General features: G+C 43.0%; 1 protein-coding gene across 1 annotated transcript in view; it reads right to left on the bottom strand.

Annotated features, from left to right (window-relative positions):
- The window catches only part of TGFBR1 (transforming growth factor beta receptor 1), a 63807-nt gene that overhangs the window by 54928 nt on the left and 334 nt on the right, over positions 1-8545 (bottom strand). The gene's annotated exons all lie outside the window — the stretch shown is intronic.

Raw genomic sequence — 8545 nt, forward strand, 5'->3', positions numbered from 1 at the left:
TAGCCTAAAGGCCAATTTCAGTAGAACCAGAAGTTCACAAATGATTCTGAATAGATAATTCTTTGGCTTGGGGGTGGGGTGGGGGTGGGCAACAAAACATGGACCTGCAACCGGGAGTGAAGAATCTAACAGTGAACTGAGCAAGGCTCCACATCTAAGCTAGGAATTCAGGATCAAAATAAATACTCCACTTAAGGTGGTTTGGGGGGCATGAGAATCCAAAAGAATGGGGTGGAAGGAAATGCTGATAATCATTTCTCTGCCTAAGGTCCTCTCCCATTCCAACCATGTTCCAGTCTTATACTGTTGCTGCCTACTGAAACACTTCATTTGCCTATCCTACTTTCACCTCAAACTCAACATGCTCAAATCAGAATTCAATTCCCTTCAATCTTTCTCTCACCAAATTCCTTACTAGTTAAAGGCATTATCTAGGTATAAAAATCCTGGAGTCATTCTTTTTTTATTTCATGGAGTCCTTCTTAACTTTTGTACTCCACCTTTTTACAGTTAAGAGCCACTGCCATTGAACAAATATTTACTGAGTGCCTACGATGCACCACGCACTTTCTTTGCACTCGATACACTGATTAACAAAACAAAGATATACACTTTCATGAAGCTTATATCCTAGTAGTTAGAGAGAAACAATAAACATAGTAAATAAGTAAATATGATAAGTAAATACAGTATTTCATAAGGTAATGTTAAAAAAAAGAAAAAGCAGGGCTTCCCTGGTGGCGCAGTGGTTGAGTGTCCGCCTGCCGATGCAGGGGACATGGGTTTGTGCCCCGGTCCGGGAAGATCCCACGTGCCTCAGAGCAGCTGGGCCCGTGAGCCATGGCCGCTGAGCCTGTGAGTCTGGAGCCTGTGCTCTGCAATGGGAGAGGCCACAACAGTGAGAGGCCCGCATACCAAAAAAAAAAAAAATTAAGAAAAAGCAAAGCAAGGTAATGACAATTACAAAAGGGTGGTCAGGGTAAGCCTTTGAGAAAAAGGTGACATGTGAGCAAAGACATAGAAGAGGTGAGGGAGGAAGCCAAGAGCCTGCAGGCAAGGCAACAGCCATGCAAAGGCACGACTACCAGCTCCTCCTATTTCTTTAAAATGTCACAAAGCCACCCATTCACTCCATTCCCAAGGCCATCAAACCTACTCCAAAAATTCCTAGGTAGCCACCCTGCTCCATTTCCTCTGTGGCGCAGTTAAACATTCTTTTTCCTGATTTTCAAGGCTCATAATTCTCTGAGCCCACCCTTTAAATCATGAACTTCCATTCCTCCCCTTAAAATTTTTAAACTTAGCATGCTCCTTCTTCACTCACATCATCCTCCCCTACCTAGGAGTACTTTCCCTCTGCCCCTCATCTTCTCTAAATCCTACCTATTCTGCAAGGCACAAGATCAAGTCCTATCACCTCTAGAGAGCAATCCCTGTGGTTGCTATTACTGAATCTGTATTCATATTTCCCCAGCATCATACTCCTTGAAAGCAAGTGTGCGTCTTTTTCTATACCTCCCACTAAGGTGACCATTACTAAATATTTGCTAAGATTAAATGAGCTATTTCTTCTACAAGCCAAAGCTCTGCCATCTTAAAAACATATTTATTAGCTTTGATAAACTATTGAGACAGAATGATTAAAGAATGATTATATTATACAAAAAAATGCAAAGGGGATAGAATAAGCCAAAATGTTAACGTTGGACAATGATAGCTTTTTTCTCTTCTCTGATTCAAATTTTCAGGTCTGTGCCTATGTTAATTTGAGAAGCAAAGAGTGTGCTATGAATATAAATAAATCAACACAAATAGTGAGGGATCAACCATCATTAGAATCATTGGAGAGATTCAAATTACCTAAAAATATAACGTCAAAGAAAGACTGCAAGCATCTGAGTAAGCTGCAGTTGCAAAGATGCAAACTGTAATAAAGACAAGCTGAAGCATATTCTCATGGTGAAGGAAAGAAGGAAGGAAGGAAGGAAAGAAGGGAGGGAGGGAGGAAGGAAGGAAGAAAACCTTCCTGACAAAATGACCATTATAAGATATTTACTGTGTATGAAAGCAGCATGATGTAGAGGAAAGAGTACACACTCTGCAAAGGTTAAACACAGGCTCCATCATTCATTAACATCATGACCTCAGTTTCCTGGTCTGTAAAATGGAAACACAGAAGCTCTTCTATTTACAAACTTTCATAGGAACAAACTAAGTTCCAATCTGAGCAAAATCCTGACAACTCTGCCTACCCAGGCTGATGGAGTTAATGGTAATGCACAACCATTTGAGTCTCAGTGGTTGGACTACTGTTAGTCACTATCTGTTCCATCTGAAGCAGTGTCTTCCTTTTACAAATGTATTTATGATTAAAATCTGAATGACAGGGCTTCCCTGGTGGCGCAGTGGTTGAGAGTCCGCCTGCAGATGCAGGGGAAACGGGTTCGTGACCCGGTCCGGGAAGATCCCACATGCTGCGGAGCAGCTAGGCCCGTGAGCCATGGACGCTGGGCCTGCATGTCCGGAGCCTGTGCTCCACAACGGGAGAGGCCACAACAGTGAGAGGCCCGCGTACCGCAAAAAATATATATATATATGAATGACAAAATATTAACATCTTTAGATAATGTTTAAGAGAGCTGAAAAGAATCCTGGGTTAAAACCAATGTTATCAAAATCTACAGTTGTCTCCTAGGCACTGGTCACTGGACCTGGGAACAAACGGACTTAAAAAGAGTCTTTTGGAAATTAACTGGTACAAAAGTAAGAAGCCTTTGTACTATTACACAACTATCATCCAAGGCTGGTTATGCGAATTAAATGAGACAAGGCAGGTAGAATTCCTAGCACATTCTTAAAATATATTCCTTTCAGATTGATAAAATGATGCAAGGACCACTGAACCTTCACAGAAATGTCAAAGCAACCTGTGTGTATATCCTGCAAGTCATAATATTTTTGTTATAAGTCATTCTGTATAATGTATATTGCTCTCAGATTGCCAAAATGAGGGAGCAGCTTTACAAAAGGCCAGATTTGATCTATAAAATTGGACCCATAAAACCAATCAGACTTACTCCACTAGTGTTTGATAAAGTGTCTAAGGCAAAAAGCCTACAAGTCAATCAATCATTAAGCTCACATGTAAAAAGGGTAACCATAAGAAACTTACTTGCAGTTTTAGACTAAAACTGTACAGCTAAACCTGGATCTAATTCAGCATAGCAGCAAATCTTAATGTGTATGGAAACTGCTTAGATTTGATATTGAGAAAATTACATTAAGTAATGCATTAAATATTATCCTAAGTATTGCAGTTAGGCTGGGTCAAGACAGACTATAAATTTTGAGAAGATTCCAAAAGTTTTCTTCAGCCAGTTCTATGTAACAAGACATGAAAATTCCTGAGAAACATGCCAGCATCTGCTGTCAATTCCAGAACCAGGAAGTGAAGATGTGACTCAATCACATGGTATCAAACCAGCATCCATTTGTTCAGAAAAAGTTGCATTATGCAAGCCATGACCAAGAAAGAACAGCAAAAGGCATGAGGTTTTTTGACATGTGCAGGGGACTCTGTGGTTTGAAAAGACATGTTCTCATATCAAAAGGGCCATCCATAGGATACTGGCATTTTCAAAACCCACGTCATTAGACATGAACATATCTGATACAATACAACTGTACTAAAGAACAGCACTGAGTTCAGGAAACTGTTTCAATTAGGCCTAGGAGAAGCTGTCAACAAAAGTCTTCACAGGAGCATCCTTCCCCACAGGAACAAGATTTATCTCCTTCTTCATTATTTTGAACATGTCCGTTCCCCATTTAATTTCTTTTTTTTAATTAATTTATTTATTCATTTATTTATTTTTGGCTGCATTGGGTCTTCGTTGCTGTGCAAGGGCTTTCTCTAGTTGCTGTGAGCAGGGTCTACTCTTCGTTGTGGTGCAAGGGCTTCTCATTGAGGTGGCTTCTCTTGTTGAGGAGCATGGGCTTCAGTAGTTGTGGCTCATGGGCTCTAGAGCACAGGCTCAGTAGTTGTGGTGCATGGGCTTAGGTGCTCCATGGCAGGTGGGATCCTCCCGGACCAGGGCTCGAACCTGTGTCCCCTGCATTGGCAGGTGGATTCTTAACCCCTGTGCCACCAGGGAAGTTCCTCCCCATTTAATTTCAACAACAAAGTAGATCATCTAAAATTCTAAACCTAACCATGTGCTACAAGGCCTTTCAATTACATCCCACTTCAATTAAACCAAAATTTCTTCCAAACTACTATAAGCCTACTTTTCTCAATCAATAAGCACTACATGGGCTTCCCTGCAGTGGTTGAGAGTCCGCCTGCCGATGCAGGGGACGTGGGTTCGGGCCCCAGTCCAGGAGGATCCCACATGCCGCAGAGCGGCTGGGCCCGTGAGCCATGGCCGCTGAGCCTGTGCGTCCGGAGCCTGTGCTCCGCCAACGGGAGAGGCCACAACAGTGAGAGGCCCGTGTACCGCAAAAAAAAAAAAAAAAAGCACTACACCAGGCCCTTTTTTCAGCAGTATAAAAAAGGTACTGACCTTCTCTTGAGGACTTTATAACCTATAATTATTCCCCCTCCCTCCCACTTTCAGAACTCACTTTTCTTAAGCTCTGTGAAATTCAAGGTAACTTCACTTAGGTAAGCCACTCCATTAACTCTGTTCCTCCCCCCTCCAAATCCTTCACATTTTAAACTGCCATATAGGACACAAGATCTAGAATCAGAAAAATCAAAGTTCCTGTCCTGGTTCTGCCCAACCCTGAGAAATTCACCTAAGCTCTAGAGTTATGCTTTTCCATCTGTAAACTCAATGACTTATGACTTTCAACATTTGAATGCCTAGCACTGGTGGGCATCCCATTATATTACTCTCCCTTACTCATCCCACTCAGATTACCTTTCTGTTTCCAGTCACATATTAGAGAATTTTTAGAATTTGGGAAAAAATAACAGTGGTTAATATATCTAAACCCCACATGTCAGAATAAGGAAATTAACTCTATAAAGAGTAACTTGCCAGCCAGACAATAGAAGCTTTGCTTCCTACCCTAGGGGAGCTGGGGGACACAGCTTACAAAGAGAGAGCTTAACACTCATCAAATCCCCCTCTCTGCCCAACTGAATTCTAGCCACCCTTCAAAGTCAGTTTAAGTCCTAAAGTGTCCAGGAAGCCTCCCCCAGTCACTTCAGTCTAGAATACTCACTTCCCTCTTCGAATACCGATGCCTCTCTGCAGGGGTGATATTAAAAGTATTAACAACTAGCACCCCAGTGGTACCAACCAATCAGAAAGAATGTCTAACCAATCAAAACACACGTGGCCCAGTGGGAATTGCTGGTTGAACATCAGCCCTCCTATTAATAACAATACAAAATAGCAACCTCAAATGCCAATACAATTTTCTCATTTGATCTTCACAATCTCATAAACTAGACAAAGTAGGTATCATCCCCATTTTCTGCATATCTAGAAGTTGGGGCTAATAACCAAATCTAATAACCAACTGCTTCTTTTACCACATCACATGACTTTTCCTGATTGTACACAGAATTCTCAATTAATTCTGTATAAACTGTACTTACATATAACAGTATAAACACTAAAGGAATACTCAAGTCAAACAGAATTAATTTAAACAACAAGCATTTAAGTGGAACAGAATATAAAACATAGTGCGAGGTTCTGAGACCATAAAAGAAATACTTATAACATGTTCGAGAGTATTTTTAAGTAACAGTGCAACATGGTAGAAATAAACACCAAGTGTAAGTTCTATACAGTTCAGGGAAATAAAGAGTTCACAAACTAAAGCAGTATAGGAAGTCAGGACTGAGAACTTCTCTCCTCACACTCCCAAAAGGGGCAAAATTAAATATGTAGTGAAAAGGCTGAAAAGTCAGGAGTGGGTGGAAAAATAGAAAACGCTGGAATCGAGGGTTTGCAGTAGTGGGATGTGAGATTTCTGGTTGGATACACAAAGATGGCCCTAATCATAAGCCTCAAGTACTGCTCTAAGCACTGAATACAAATGGGAAATCTCTTAAACCCTTTGTGTGGATGGCTGAGGAAGATTAGCTTGGCAGCAGCCTATAAAAAAGCCTAGGTGGGAGAAACTCTGGAAACCAAATGGATGTGAGGGATAACAGGCAGGACTAAACTGATGGCTGCATATGAAGAAAGGACAAAACATTCAAGAGGCATTAATGTAAATAAGAGTTGGGTTTTAGGCATGTTTTGAAAGAAAAAGTCACGAAATGGCAGAAAGGAAGCATTCTCACACAGGATATATATGTAGACATAGTGGTACTAAACTGTGTACCACGGACAAGGAACCAATTTCCCTAGAGAAATCTATGTTGGAGAGAGCAGAAGCTGGGCAGAGAAATACAAAACTCATACCGAGACAATAAGGAACAACTGCAAACTCTTAAAAAGGAAGTCAAATTATAAATTTTAAAAAGCATTTGCGCTTCTTCAGAATATATGAAAGGATGAATGGAAACATCAACATAATCAAGGAGAACAGACACACCAGTTAGACTTAAGCAAAATAATAGCTCCTGGATCGGCTTTGTATTGTAGGCGTGCCAGGGTAGTCTGTAAGCTCCTCCAGGGCATGGACTGAGCAATCCTCTGTACATCTATTAAGTCCAATACTGATGCTTGAATACACGAACACTTTGTGTGCTAAGCTAGGTGGAAAAGAGTGAACTACGCTACTTGAGTTAATAGTGGTGTGGAAATGTTACTTATGCTTGATGCATAACTATATTGATTCTCCCACCTGTCCACACATTTATCTTGTCCCCCTTCTCAGGCCAATGTCATCCATTGTTTCCTCTAATGTAGGCCCAGTGTGAAGGGACTCCAAGAATGTACTAGGAGTGGTTAGGGTTCGGCACTTCCACTGCAGGGGGCACGGGTTCCATCCCTTGTTGGGGAATTTAGGTGCCACAGATACCACTGCGTGGCACGGCCAGAAAAAAAGAATGTACTAGGAGTCAGAAAGAAGCCAACCTGTTTTTCTAATTGCGAGGACAAAAATCTAAAAGTGAATAATAAAGATCACTATTAGAGAACTAAAAAAGAAAAATGGGCTATGCCAGACAGTGAGGTGTATATATTAAGGTGTATAGGTTTTAGAAACACTGAACCCTCAGTGTACTAACTCCAGCTCTTAATAATTGAGTGCTTAGCCTCTCCACACCTCAGTTTTCTCATCTATAAAATGGGGCAGGGCTTCCCTGGTGGCACAGTGGTTGAGAATCTGCCTGCCAATACAGCGGACACGGGTTCGAGCCCTGGTCTGGGAAGATCCCACATGCCGCGGAGCAACTAGGCCCGTGAGCCACAACTACTGAGCCTGCACGTCTGGAGCTTGCGCTCCGCAACAAGAGAGGCCGCGACAGTGAGAGGCCCCCGCTCGCCGCAACTAGAGAAAGCCCTCGCACAGAAACGAAGACCCAACACAGACAAAAATAAATAAATAAAATGGGGCAAATGCCACATAGCCCTAAGGGTTTAGTTGTGAGGATTAGATAATGTACTTTGGTGTACTTTATGCATCTACATCATAGTAAGCTCTTAAAAGACAATAGCTATTAATAATAATTGGCACCCTAAGTCTTGAATTTTTTGTTTTAAAAACATTTGGTGTTCAATTACAGACACAGAAATGTACTTTCACTTTATTTAGTTGCTTACACTAAGGCTCTATATTTCAGTTTCTAGTACTATAACTTGGATGCTAACAAAGTTTTTCACTTCTCCTTCCGCGAGGCAGGTGACGACCACATACCCCATCCTAATTTAATATTTTGGAAAACGCAGGAAACACTCCCTCGAAAACCAGCTACACAGACGACTGATTCAAACTACTGTCACTCAAGAAATGGAACATCTCTAGCGACGTTCCTTCGAGGAAATAAAAGCGTTTGATCAATTCAGAGTCATTTCCATTCAAACATTCCAAACCCCCGCAGAGTGAGCAAACGTTCAAGTTTCTACTACGAAAACAATCTGTAGCCTCTGGTTACTGGATTCCCTTCAACACTTCCCCAGAAGCACGAAAGAAGAAGCACTCCGCACATGCTGGTGCCTCCTTGTCCTCACACAAAGCTTCACAGTAGCTCCCCTTCCAAAGCCACCCCTGGCTGGAGAAGCGGCCCCTCTCGGCGGGGTCAGGCCGGCGCCAAAGGCCAGGGCAGCCCTGCTGACCCGGGGGTCTCTGCCACACATCCCCCCCCTCCCACTGCTAGGGGAGGCCCTGGAGGCTCAGAGCTCACACCCCGCCCTGGAAGCCTCCTCGGACCCCAATCCCTCCCGGGACCCCGGATCCTGGAGCACCTACTCGTTCGGGGTGCGGTGCCCGGGACAACGCCACACAGCGCCCCGCGGGGAATGGGGAGCAGTCCCAGCTCTGCCGGTCCCGGCCACCCTCACACCCTCCGGCCGTCAGCCCGCGCCCACTCGCTCCCCAGAGCCCCCGACCCCGGACGGCTTCGCCCGACGCCACCTCC

Source organism: Lipotes vexillifer, unplaced genomic scaffold, assembly GCF_000442215.2.
Source record: "Lipotes vexillifer unplaced genomic scaffold, Lipotes_vexillifer_v1.1 scaffold809, whole genome shotgun sequence".
Classification (NCBI taxonomy): domain Eukaryota; kingdom Metazoa; phylum Chordata; class Mammalia; order Artiodactyla; family Lipotidae; genus Lipotes; species Lipotes vexillifer.